The sequence below is a fragment of the Equus caballus genome, chromosome 5, assembly GCF_041296265.1.
Source record: "Equus caballus isolate H_3958 breed thoroughbred chromosome 5, TB-T2T, whole genome shotgun sequence".
Lineage (NCBI taxonomy): Eukaryota > Metazoa > Chordata > Mammalia > Perissodactyla > Equidae > Equus > Equus caballus.
The window spans coordinates 75,456,849-75,470,788 of record NC_091688.1 but is presented as its reverse complement, the minus strand read 5'-3'; the positions used below and the strand labels follow the sequence as shown (position 1 = coordinate 75,470,788).

The 13,940-nt window shown below is 37.5% G+C and overlaps 1 protein-coding gene across 7 annotated transcripts in view; it reads left to right on the top strand.

Moving 5' to 3' along the window:
- Positions 1-13,940, top strand: part of TLCD4 (TLC domain containing 4) — a 101,969-nt gene that overhangs the window by 14,170 nt on the left and 73,859 nt on the right. The window contains exon 1 of one of the 7 annotated variants that reach the window (XM_023641587.2): positions 4,383-4,659. The exons of the other annotated variants lie outside the window; for them this stretch is intronic. The gene's annotated coding sequence lies outside the window, so the exon portion shown is untranslated. Of the gene's footprint in view, positions 1-4,382; positions 4,660-13,940 lie in introns of those variants that run through there. 7 annotated transcript variants of the gene reach the window in all.

Sequence of the window (13,940 nt, the reverse complement as noted above, 5' to 3'; positions counted from 1 at the left end):
AACTTCCTTAGGTCTTAATTTTGTCAGCTGTAAAGTGGGAATAATAAAAGGAAATCTCTCATAATGTTATTTTGAGGCTTGAATGAGGACTAAATGATTGAGTCCTATAGGCCGGGCTTATAGAATAAATCCTGTAAGCCTGGCATATAGAATATGCCCACTACATGATATATGAAATGTGAATATTGGTCAGAAAGGCAAGCCACGATCACCTTAGGAGGAGAATTACCAAATGTAAAGTACACTGTATACAAGACTGTAACAGGAGATGTGGTGAGAGATCAGGAACTAGAGAGAGGGTGAACAGATTGTTTGGAAATCTAGGCAAAAGGGAAACCATCCAGGACTTGGTTCCTGCATCAGAAAGTCTAGAAGATGTATGTTTCCTAAACTCTCTGCAAGCTACAGCAGCAAAGCAGAAATGCTCTTGGAGCAGATTTTGGATTAGAGGGAACAGTTCAGACAAATCTCAGCTTATTCTCCACCAATTAGCTTTTGAGGGCCCCCACCATTTTTAGGTTGGTTCTTGTCTTTTCCTTCCTCATATTCACCAATTATTTATTGAGTACCTTAGAATACAATGGATTACTTACAGACCAATTTCCTGTCCTCACAGAGCTTCAGACAAATAAGAGAGTCAATTAAGCCAGCAATCTCAATACTTTGTGAAAATTTAGGGATCAGAGAAAGCTTCCTGGAGGAAGTTACATTAATGTGAAACTTGAAATATAGATGAGTAGGCATCAACTAAGCTGGGGGGTGAGGGGAGAGATGGTGGTGAGTGTTGGGGGGGGGGAGAATGGGGAGGGGGATATTCCAAGCCAAAAGAACAGCGTATGCAAAGGCATGGAAAGAAGAGGGAACTAGGAACTTGGGGAATAGTACGGAAGAATTGAGTTGGAAGCCAGAAATGGCTAGAGAGGAGGCTAATGGGATGAAATCTGTTCACTCTGTTAAAGAATTCGGACTTTATCCAAAGGCATTGGGAAGCCATTCAAGTGGTTAAGCAGAGGTACAGCAGAAGTACATTTAGAAAGAGTATCCTGATTATAATGTGGAGAATAGAAGGAGCAGGACAGAAAGCCTACCACTTGATTTTGCAAATAAAGTTTTATTGGAACACAACCATGCCCATTCATTTATATACTGTCTATAGCTGCTTCCAGGCCCTAAGTACAGAGTTGAGTAACTGATCATTTGGCCCATGAAGCCTGAAATATTTACAATCTGGCCCTTTTAGAAAATGTTTGCTGATCCCAGGGAGACTCTTGTAGTACCCTGGGTAAGACAATGGTGGCCAGCTTTGGGGAAGACAGTAGGAATACTGGAAAGGTAGACCTATGGAGTTTGTGCTAAATCATCAATGACTCAGAAGAAATCATGACCCAGATATCAATTGAGATAATGTTTTGTTTGTTTTTTTAGCGAGGTAATATTGATTTAACTCCCTGTTACACAACTTTTAAATAAAATACAGCACTTCCCAAAGTGTTCTGCCAATTTTCCAGACATCTATGATTTTTGTATTACCTCTGGCCTTACTCCTACTGATGGGTTCAGCTTATGGACTATCTCATCGTTCTGGGTGTGATATTTCCATTGGGCTCCTTTTTGATCTAGCAGTGGCACTTGACCCCATGATTTCTTCACTTATTCCACCACCACTCTCACTAACACTATGTGTTCGTGTGTGTGTGTGTGGAGGGCATTTAGGGGCAGTGGAAGGGTTACTGAAGATTTGGAAGACATGAAGGGAGTTGAAGAAATGCAAATAACTTAGAGTATTTTACATTTAAAAAAGTATTTTAGGTATCCTATGAAGTTGTTCTGCCTTCTGTCTCTTTTCTTTCTCTTGCTTTTCTTTTCTCCCCAACTCCTTCCATACCCCTAAGGGAATTTCTAATGTAGAACAGTCTCTTTTTTATTATCCTGTCTCTTGCTACGCATAATGACTTATCAAGGTGTTTTCCTCCGGAAAGAATTCTAGTACCAGCTTTTGAGAGAATTGGTTTAACTTCAATATAGTAGCAAGATGCCTGGGAACCAGGGTAGGGTACTGAGGATAGGCTTTGATCTGACTCATTCAGCTGGAGTAGCCAGGAAAGGAGGTAGTCCAAAGGAGGGGTAGGTAATGAAGTAGGGAATCCAAGATCACGTCCGCAAGAGTAATATAAATATCAGACCCAAGAGGTGAGTGTGAGGTTGTAAGTAAGAGAGGAGGCCAGGCATCTAGAATAAAGGAAATCAACTGAAAGAACTATATTGTAGACTCTTGACCCCTTGTGAAAGGAGGTTGTGTCTTATCTACTTTTATACATGTACCACTTAATACGGTGTTAGATACAGAGTAGAGACACAGAAATGTTTGATAAACTGAACCCTTAACCTCATGCCATTCCTGAAATCTGGTTCTCTTTGTGCTCCTGGGACTTTGCTGTTTTGATACAGATCAATCTACCAAGTCTGAACAAATCAAGCAGCATTGGTTTTATTTCTAAATGACCTAGGTAAAAGAGCATCAGTAAGGGTATTAACTAACATGTTCTTCCTTCAAAAAGACCTAAACTAGGTCTCAGTGTGTTTGTATCATAACAAAAATAGCAATAAACAACTGTTAATACTACCGCCATCATTTATGGAATGCCTATTAGATCTGAAGTAGAGTAGCAGGTGCTTACCTATGTTCTTTCATTTAGCCTCATAATGACCCTATTATTATATTTGTTTTACAGATGAGGAGACTCTGGCTCAGAGAGGTTCTCTTTCCTTAGGTCATGATAAGTGGCAAGTTGTCTGACTTCAAAACTCTTGATCTCAATAATACTAGCCTTTGCTGCCTCATAACTGGTTGCCCTGCCTCCAATTTTGAAACCTTTCATCTCTTCATTCCCTTGCTTAAAATCCTTCATTATTTTCTCATCTCCTCCTGAGCAGAATCTGCAATATTTAGTGCAGCATGATTTATTTTTCACAATCTCTGCCTACTTTAGTGGCCTCATCTCCCATTGCTGTTTCTGTAAATGCATATTGAGTTCCAAACATTGCTGATTCCTGGGGATGTGCCAAACTCCTCCATGCTTCCAGGGGTTTGCGTGCTCTCCTTCTTTCTGACATGATCATCTGCATCTGCCTGGGCTTCAAAACCAGGGACCTGATTTCTAACAATCTCTCTGGATTTTGATTCTCTTATTAGTAATTTGAGATGATATTTCCTACACTTTGGAAAGAGGTTATCTGGGATGAATTGTGGCTTTGCCACTCACTGGCTATATCGTCTTAAGAAAGTTGCTTGATTTCTCTAAGCCTCAGGAATTTTTTCTTCATAACATAGGATAATGATGGTTATCTAAAACAGTGCTTGATACATAGTGAGTACTCAGAGTGGCTATTATTATAAGGCTCTTGTGCAAATTAAAATTAACATATGTAATGATCTGGCACAATAATTGTTAGCACACTGTGCTTCATTACTGATTTCTTGCTCACCTTTCAAGATTCAGCTCAAATTCACCTTTATGGTGCTTTTCTGTAAGCATTCTGTACATTCTGCCCATGGTTAGCCATTTTGCCAATGGTGCTCACATACCTCTGCTTTCACTTATTATAGCTCATGTAATTATTTGCTTAAGTTCTCATCTCCTCTGCTAGTCTGGACTCTTTGAGGACAGGAACTATTTTATTATCCACCCAAACCCAGCAAAAACAGTATTTTACACATATTGGTTGATCGATTGAATGAATATATTCATTAGTAAACAAGAATGAGTCTCAAGGAACTTATGGTTGGTAGTAATACTACCATTAGTACTGTTACTACTGTGTAATGTTTGTCAAGTATCATGGGCTCAATACTTGGCACTCAACTCATTTAATTCCCACAATAGCTCTATTGGGTAAGTACTATCTACTATCCCCATTAAAACTTTTTAAAACTAGGAAATCTTATTACCATTTTACAGATAAAGTAACTGAGGCTCAGAGAAGTTAAGCAACATACTCAAAGGCACACAGCTAGTAAGAGGTGTAGAAATAAATTTCATGTTTCAGTAGAAAACTGCATGGCCTATAGCACACCTTCCAAGTCATCTGACTCATGCCTTTATTATCTTTGAGCTAGTGCCATCCTTCTGGATTACCTAACTGTAGCCTGTTATCATCTTTGAGCCATTTTACAACTCTGTATAGAGGTCTTTTTCAGATTCTGAAAAATTCTGGTTCCCTCATTGAAGGAGTTAAATAAAATCTTTAAATTTTTTTTCTTTTCTATTTGTATCAGAGTCATGATTTTAGCTTTTTCTGAAGATATCTTTAACAGACATATCACTGGAATGCAACTCCCAGTCTGACTGACTTCAAGGTCCATTTCTGCAACTCGCCGGTCTGTGACTTCACTGTGTGCTTTACTGGGGAGCTTGCTCTTAAATAGTTGAGTTCTTAGTTCTACCTCCAGAGACTGATTCAGTAGGGTTTTTGTTTTTGTTTTGTTTTTCACAAGATTCTGGTTATTCTGTGGCAGATGGTCTGAAAAACACTGCTTTGAACAACTCTATGATACTGCTTTTTTAGTAGGAGAAACAAAATACTTGTACGAAGCAAGTTATAAACTAAGTTTCGAAGAAGGAGATAAGAGGAAGAGAGGAATTCTGTCTGGAGGAATCTGTAAGTTTTATGAAGAAAGTGGCATTTGATCTGGGCCTTAAAACTAGGAAGGTTTTGATAGGGAAAGATGTGCAGAGAAGAGATTCTCTGTTTTGGAAGCAGCATGAGCAAAGGCAAGGAGGCAAGAAAATGCACAGCATTTTTTGGGGGTAATGACTTGTGGTTGGATTTGGCTAGACTGAATAAAGAATGTGAGAGGGCGAGTATGAACCATAAGACTGGAAAGGTAGGTCTGAGTGAGAATGGAGGACTTTAAGGCTCTGCATTTATGTAACTGGCAATAAAGAGTAATAGAAAGCTTTGACTGGAGGTGAAAGGATAAGAAGATAATCAACAGCAAGTTAGAAGAATCCTGAAGAAGCATGAGGTTGGAGAGAGAGAGAGAGGCAATCTATGAATGACAAGGAAAGGGAAGATGTGAGATCACAAGGATTTGAAGTCTCTTCTATAATTAATAAATATATATATTTTTAAGATTGGCACCTGAGCTAACATCTCTTGCAAATGTTCTCTCTTTTTTTTCTTCTTCTCCCCAAAGACCCCTAATACATAGTTGTATATTCTAGTTGTAGGCCCTTCTGGCTCTGCTATGTGGGACGCTGCCTCAGCATGGCTTGATTAGCTGTGCTAGGTCTGTGCCTAGGATCTGAATCCGCGAAACCCTGGGCTCACGAAGCAGAGTGCATGAACTTAACCACTCGGCCATGGGGCCGGCCCTTCATTAATGACTATTTATTGAGGGTCTGTTGTGTGTGACACATGGGGTACTAAGCACTGGGAGAAGATGGGAAGGAAATTATTATGCTGGCACATTGTGTATAAAGGCTCGAAGAGGGAATATGCCAGAGAGACATCAGAGGTTAAAGAAGGCATACGGGCCTAAACTCAGTGAGTGAAAGAGGAAGGGTAGAGGAGGTAAATATATGAAAGATCTTTAGGGAGTAGAATTGACAGAATGGTGTCTATGTGGACACAGAGGGCTAAGCAAGAGAAAGGAGTCTGGGAAAACTGAGGTTTCTGGGTTGGGTGATTAGAGGCATGATGACTCCATAAATTGAGAAAAGTGAGGAAGAAGAGTATGGGAGGACGGGGATAACGTCTTCTATTTTATTGCATTTAGAGAATCTGGCAACATATAGTAGGATGTTGGGAATGTAGATCTGAAGCTCAAGAAAGAGAATTTTAGACAGCTGTTGTGTAAGTGGAGTTGATGTCAGATACAGTTCATTGGATTGAGGGAACAGGGAGGACAGAGTTAAGCCAAAGCTGAGATCTTGCACAAATGGGATGAGGCCATTACCTGAATGGGTAGATGTGAACTGAGCAAAAGGTTAATTGCAAAACGTAGAGCTCAGAATTAAAGCAAAAAAGCCCACATGTTATGAGGTGCAAGGAATCATCACAACTTGGAGATGACAAGGTCAACGACTAGGAGAATGCCAGAGCTGATTAAGAAATGAGAGTGAAGTAGGTGGCTCAAATTGAAGAATGTTTTTCCCAGGACTTATTTCAGGGGTGGTGCTGTATTTGTTTGGAAGAACTTTAGGCAAGCAGGGAAACTCCAAGGAGTTTAAGTAACAGAAGATGCTCATTCAATTCCCATGTCGGGAGGAAAAGGGAGAAGAATATAGAGCTGATGGGAGACCATTCAGCTTCTCAGGAAACCCTTAATCTGCTGTAAAGTTGAGGGAAAAAAATGGAATTCTTCGAGCTGATTTTCTGTGGGCACCAGTGCAAGGGCTGAATTCCCAGTTCAGGGTGATCAAGTGCTAACAGGGATGTCAGTGAGTTAACTCTTTGTATTTTTATGTTGATTTCCAAATTCAAAGAATGCTTAGTTTTTATTGTCATAATGGTCATTACAGACCAAAGAAGGGCAGATCTATAAAAAACCCCTGAGTTATTCAGGGGACCTGTGGTTTTGAACTTTAGCTCTATTTGTTTGTCCCTCCCCCTTCCAAATCAATATAACAAATGTTGAATCTAGGCAGTTGGTATTCTTAGCTGTTGATTATATTTACTTCTTTTCCAAGTCGTTTTTTGTATAGCTAGCAATCAGAATTTACACAGTTGTTGAAGTTTCCTTTGATGTTCTTACAATGAGCGTTCTTTGTTGAAAGAATTGATAATTTGGATTAAGAAAAGTGAATTGAAATGAGTTTCTTTCACCTCTGCATTGATGCCTTAGGGAGGCCACTTTCCCTTTCTAGTAGAATACTGTGTGGATAAAACTGTGTAACAAGCCAAGTCCTGGTAGTTTTTAAAGTGTCACCTGGTACAGGACTTACTGTGCAAACCAGAGGGCAGTTCCTTTCTAAAAGAGAAGGCAAAGCAGTTTTTTAAAATCACTTGAGTCTCTTTCATTACCTTTAGGTAATGGCTCAGGACAAAAAATGAGGGGAAGCACGTCATTCTTTTGTGCTTTTCCTCGCGAGAATGTAGATTATCAGTTAGGACTCTCCACTAGCCATAGAACTTTGAACTCCTAAATGAGTTCCTTGACAAGCTGAGGAAAGTAGGGAAAATTGTTGTGGGGAGAACCCACACACAACACCCATCTTGCAGCGTGCAGTGTAAGGTGCAAAGGTGTACAAGACAGAAACTTTGTCTTCAAGCAGTTTAAAATCCAGGTGTGTTCAGTGATCCACCTCTCGCAACACAGTCGTGAGACTCAATTGTGCTTTGGACTCTGATGTGTTATAATGTTCCCTCTTCTATTGGTGGTGGCCTTTGATAGTCAGGCACTTGTCCAGAACTCAGCCGGACGTTGGTGAATATATGATTTCATCTATTTCTAAATTCGGAAAAGATTTATTGTTTTCTTACTGATGATAGCAATGGAGATAAATTAGAAGGTGTAGGAACAAGACTGGAGCCAAGGAGACTAATTTGGAGGCGATTCCTCTAAGGCAGACACTGAATGCTTTTCTGGGGGCAAGAAAGGAGTCAAAGGTGACCCCCAGTTGGTGGTGGATAATGTAGCCATGCAGAGAGATGGAGAACCATTGCAGATAAGATTGCATCTGCAAACTGGTTATGGCCAAAAGTCCAAAGTCTGAAGACCTCAACTTCTATCTATAAATGTTCAGAGGAAAATTGAATTTCATATCTACATCAAAACAAATAATGTCTAAGCTAAAAAAAATTCTGACATTTCGTTTTAATTTGGTATATATATGATTTTTGTGAAATGCTTCATTTATATTTGATTGTAGGAAGAAATCATAGGTTAAGTTAAATTTCCTTGTTCTGATGGTCTTTTCATTATTTATTTATTTGTTTTTTAAAGATTAGCACCTGGGCTAACAACTGTTGCCAATCTTCCTTTTTTTTGTTTTTTTTAAGGATTGGTACCTGGGCTAACAACTGTTGCCAATCTTTTTTTTTTTTTTTCGCTTTATCTCCCCAAACCGCTCCCCTGTACACAGTTGTATATCTTAGTTGCATGTCCTTCTAGTTGTGGGATGTGGGACGCCGCCTCAACATGGCCTGACAAGCGGTGTCATGTCTGCGCCCAGGATCCGAACCCTGGGCCGCCGCAGTGGAGCGTGCGAACTTAACCACTCGGCCATGGAGCCGGCCCCAGATCTTTTCATTATTGATATTATAGTTTCTAATATGTTGTGCATAAACAGTATTAATAGTGAAAATTTTCCTTATCCTACAATCCATTTCTCCCTACTTTTTAGCTGTTAAACATTAGGTTAGCATTTTGGGATACTCCATGTTTTATTACAAAATATGTTTGACAAAGTTTGAAGACATATAATTGTAACAGTCTTTTGAAAATTATTTTTTACCTTGTATTTTCTACTATGGGGAATTTTAAAATCTGTAACCTGAACCCTACCTTTCCTTGTGGAAAATAAATTCCCACAAGATGATTTCTTTTTTCTTGGAACTAGATTCTCTTCTTTTTAAAATAAAAAATTTCATAGTATATTGCAAACTATAATAAAAGTATTTTGCAAAGAGCTAGCAATGGGTAATTTTTCAAAACTATTTCTTGCTCAAGGGCAAAAATGTTTCGTTTTTACTAAAATGCAAAGAACACAGGCCTCAAGATTAAGTGGGAGATCTGAATGCAGCACATACATTTTCCATATAAATAATAATTTTAACTGTCACTCTCTTTTTAATTTAAGTAATTTTTTATTGAAGTAACATTGGTTTATAACATTACATAAATTTCAGGTGTACATCATAATACTTTGATTTATGTGTAAACTACATTGTGTTCACCGCCCAAAGTCTAGTTGCCATCTGTCAGTGTAGAAATGTGCCCTTTCACCCATTTAACCCTCTCCCCTCCCCACTTCCCCTTGGGTTCTGTTTTTGTTTTTTATTTTTTTTTTCCCTGAGGATGATTTGCTCTGAGCTAACATCCTTTGTCAATCTTCCTCTTTTTTTCTTTGTTTGAGGAAGATTCGCCTTGAGCAAACATCTGTGCCAGTCTTCCTCTACTTTGTATGTGGGTCACACCACAGCGTGACTGATGAGTGGTGTACAGTATGCCTGCGATCTGAACCTTCAAACCCGGGCCCTGAAGAAGAGCATGCTGAACTCAACCACTATGCCACAGGGTTGGCCTCTTTGGTGTTGTTTTTTTGTCTTCCACATGTGAGTGAAATCATAGGGTATTTGGCTTATTTGGCTTAGTGTAGAGCGCTAGAGATCCATCCATGTTGTATATCTTTTTGAATTAGTGTCTTCATGTTCTTTGGATAAATACCCAGCAATGGAATAGCTGGATCATATGGTAGTTCTATTCTTAATATTTTGAGGAATCTCCATACTGTTTTCCATAGTGGCTGCACCAGTTTACACTCCCACCAGCAGCGTGCGAGGGTTCTCTTTTCTCTACATCTTCTCCAACACGTTATTTCTTGTCTTTTTAATAATAGCCATTCTGATGGGTGGGAGGTGATATCTCATTGTAAGTTTGATTTGCATTTCCCTAATAATTAGTGATGTTGAACATCTTTTCATGTTCCTTTTGGCCATCTATATATCTTCTTTGGAAAAATGTTCAGATTCTCTGTCCATTTTTTAATTGGGTTGTTTGTTTTTTAGTTGTTGAGTTGTATGAGGTCTTTATATATTTTGGATATTAACCCCTTATCAGATATGTGATTTGCAAATATCGTCTCCCAATTATTAGGTTGTCTTTTCATTTTTTTGGTGGTTTCCTTTGCTGTGCAGAAGCTTTTTAGTTCGATGTAGTCCCATTTGTTTATTTTTTTCTTTTTTTTCTCCCTTACCAGGAGAGGCATGATCTCAAAAAGATACTGCTAAGGCTGATGTCAAAGAGCATACTGCCTAGGCTCCTTCTAGGAGTCTTATGGTTTCAGGTCTTTAATTCATTTTGTGTATGGTGTAAGATAATGGTCTACTTTCATTTTTTTGCATGTGGCTGTCCAGTTTTCCCAACACTATTTATTGAAGAGATTTTCCTTTCTCCATTATACGTTCTTGGCTTTTTTTGTCAAAAATTAGCTGTTCACAGATGTGTGAGTTTATTTCTGGGCTCTTGATTCTGTTGCAGCATATACATTTTCTATATCAATAATAATTTTAACTGTCATTCTTGATGCTTCCAGCTTCTCATATAGAGTCTCTAAAACAGGAACATCAGTTAGTGATAGACATGATTTAAATGTAGGGGATGGGTTGATTATAGTAATACCATTGCATAAACAATAGTTGTAATGACATTAGAAGATCAGTTTGATTGGGACATATAAGGGAGATAATATGCTTGTATATTAAAAAAAAATACTGCAATGAAAATTGCTCTTGTTTTTTGTTTTTAGTTATTTTTAGGATTGTTCATATGACCAGTAAATGTGAACATATGACCAGTGAAGTAGTTGATTTATATCACTACAAAAATTTGATCCTTTTGGAATTGAATATATTTGGCAAAGGATGTGGGTGGGGCAGGAGACGTTTACACTAAGGAATATTTCTAAATTCTAAAATTGTATTTAGCTATAAGGTCTATGAAAACTACTTATGAATAATTCAACTATCAACTTTATTTATTTATTTATCTTTTGAGGAAGATTAGCCCTGAGCTAACATCTGCTGCCGATCCTCCTCTTTTTGCTTAGGAAGACTGGCCCTGAGCTAACATCCATGCCCATCTTCCTCTAGTTTATATGTGGGATGCCTACCACAGCATGGCTCAACAAGCGGTGCCATGTCCACACCCGGGATCCAAAACCTCCAATCCCTGGCTGCCAAAGCGGAATGTGCGCACTTAACCGCTATGCCACCAGGCTGGCCCCTCAACTTTATTTTTTAAAAAACACTTATTTATAGGAATATGATAGAGAACATGTTTGTTCTGATTTTTATCATATTGATGTATGGATTCTTCATGTTTCAAAGCAGTGAGCATGAATTTTAGTATGTTGATAAACAACGATACTCTAAATGTTGTACAGTTAAGGTCTATCTGCTTTGTTAACAAGGTGTTTGGGATCTAGATTAAGAAAAAAAAGACATAGCTTCATAAATTTCCCAGTCGTTCTCAAAATGATGATGGTAGAGCCAATATGAAGAAATGTAGTGAGAGGTGAATGCTCCAAAGTCAGAGAGTAGTGGGAAAGTAGAATAGCAATCTGTTTATGGGATGAGGTTGGTTAGTTTTAATTTGCATATCTTTTGAGGGCCATTTATCATGTGTGAAGGTCATTTTTATATTTCTTTTTCTGTGACTTGTCTGTTAATGTCTTCTATTTTTCTCTTGAGTGGCTGGTCTTTTTCTTCTTGATTTCTAGAAGCTTCTTATTTATTAAGGAGTTTAGCCCATTACCTGTGATTTGAATGCCAGATATGTTTTTTTCCCAGTTTGTAACTTGTGTTTCAACTTTGCTTATGTTATTGTTATTTTTTGCCTTGTAGTAGTTTTTTTATTTTTAATTAGTTAGATTTATTAATATTTTATGGCTTCTAGATTTTGAGTCATAGTTAGAAAGGCCTTCCCATTCCAACGTAAGAAGAGAGTTTACCCATATTTTCTTGTAGCACATTTGTCTGTTCATATTTTTCATTTAAATATGTGATCCATTGGGGATTTATCCTCATATACAATATGAGATATAGATTGAACTTTATTTTTTCCAGATGTTATCCACTTATTAAAAAGTCCATCTTATCCCACTGATTTGAGACTCTACTTATTTGGGTCTATTTCTGGACTTTCTATTCAATTCCATTAGTCTATTCCTTTGTAAATCCCAAAGAGTTTCATTATTGACATTCTGTAGTATTTTTTAATATACAGAAAACTATTCTTCCTTTATCAAAGAGTTTTTCTGATTATTCTTTTTTTCCTATATGAACTTTAGAATCAGCTTGTCCTATTCCAGAAAATATCCTCTTGGTATTTTCATTGAGATGGCAGTAAATTTAAAAATTAAAATTTAGGGAGAATTGACGTACGTTGACTTTTCCTATCTAGGAACATGGTCTGTCTTTTCATTTGTTCATGTCTACTTTTGAGTCGTGTAGGAATGTTTTAAAGTTTTCCTCATATATGTTTTGTATATTCCTTGTTAAATTTATTTCTAGACACTTTTAAATTTTTGCTGCAATTAGTGGAATTTTTTCTTTATTTTGTAAGGGGCATTATGTGTGTGTGTGTACAAATATGTGTGTGTATATACATATAAATACATGTATATATTATATACTATATTGTACATATACTATATATTTTATATAGTATATATAGTATCTAGAAAATATATAAATTATATTTTTTATATATAAATTATATTTTATAGATACTATAAATATGTATACATATATTTATATGTGTATATGTACACACACATATGTATATACACTTAATTTTCTATTTTTATATATTTTTTCAATTGATTTTCTTGGGTTTTCCAGTTATATAAGCTTATAGTCTACAAATAATGACAACTTTATAATCTTTTTTTCCCGTAGTTCCATCTCTACTTTCTCTCTCTCACTAGTTCCCTTGACTGATACTTCCAGCACCACTGTATTAGCAGTGGGAGAGTAGGCATCCCACTTGTCCTCCTCTTGACCTGAGCAGGAATCCTTCAGTATTTCTACATCAAATCTGAGACTGGCTTTGAATACTAAAGTTAATTTCTAGCCAGACATTACTACTTTGCTCTATCTGGAAAACTGAAAATTTGGGCCAACAGTAAGGTCCATAAATGTCCATCAGTAAGAGATTGGTTAAATACATTATGATACATCCATTGAATAGAATAGTCTGAGCAATTATAAAATAATATGTACTGTTTTAATCCTTTTTGTTGTTCAAAAAATCCTAGAGAATAGGCATGGAAAAGTATTTGGAAGGATATTCAAGAAACTGATCTAAAAGTTATAAACATATAAACTAGTCATTGGTAACATCAATTTCAACTAATTTGTAAAATTTTAAAAAATTCATGAAAATATTTTGGCATAATTAAAAAATGAGTTAGCAATTAAAAAAAAATAGATCCATGTTCTTCCCCTTCCCCTGTTCTGGATCCCTTTCTGTTATTTAAAAGTTTTTTGTCACTTAGTCTTTGAAAAGTTGCGCTAAAATAATAGCGTAGAAAGGGGTTTACAAGATATAAGCCACAAGGGAAAAGAAAACAGGAGAAAAGTCTACAGCAGATGAGAGATTTCAATAAATTTTGAAAGCCAGAAGTTGGATGGGGTAGAGATAATTGAGTTAGCAAAGTGGAAGAGGGAGTAAGGGAAATGCTTCGAGGAGACTTTGCACTTGCAGTTGCAGGAAGCCATGGAAGGCAGGGGTGAGGCATAAGCCTGAAGAAGGGAGATTGCCCTAAATTTGTTACAAACCTCTAGACCACTGGGTCCCTTCCCCACCTCATACAGCCAGCCTGTGCTCACTCGTTCCACCCCTACCGTACCACCACCAACATGATCCCTCTATGAAGTATGAAGTTTCTCTAGAGAAACGAGTTTATTTTTTGATGGAGAATTCCTATAACAAAATAGTCAGACGGTGGGAAAGAAAAATATGTTTGAAATAGAAACTTCAGTGGAGATTGTAAGATAAAGTTAAGTAATTCTCCTGGTCCAAGATTTCACAGTCTTGGCACGATTGACACTTGGGGCTGGAAATTCTTTTCAGTGGGAGATTGTCCTGTGCATTGTAAGATGGTTAGCAGCATCTCTGGCCTCTACTCACTAGATACCAGTTGCATGCTCCCTTTCCCTGTGGTGACAACCAAAAATATCACCAGACGTTGCCCAATGGCTGGGGTGGGGAG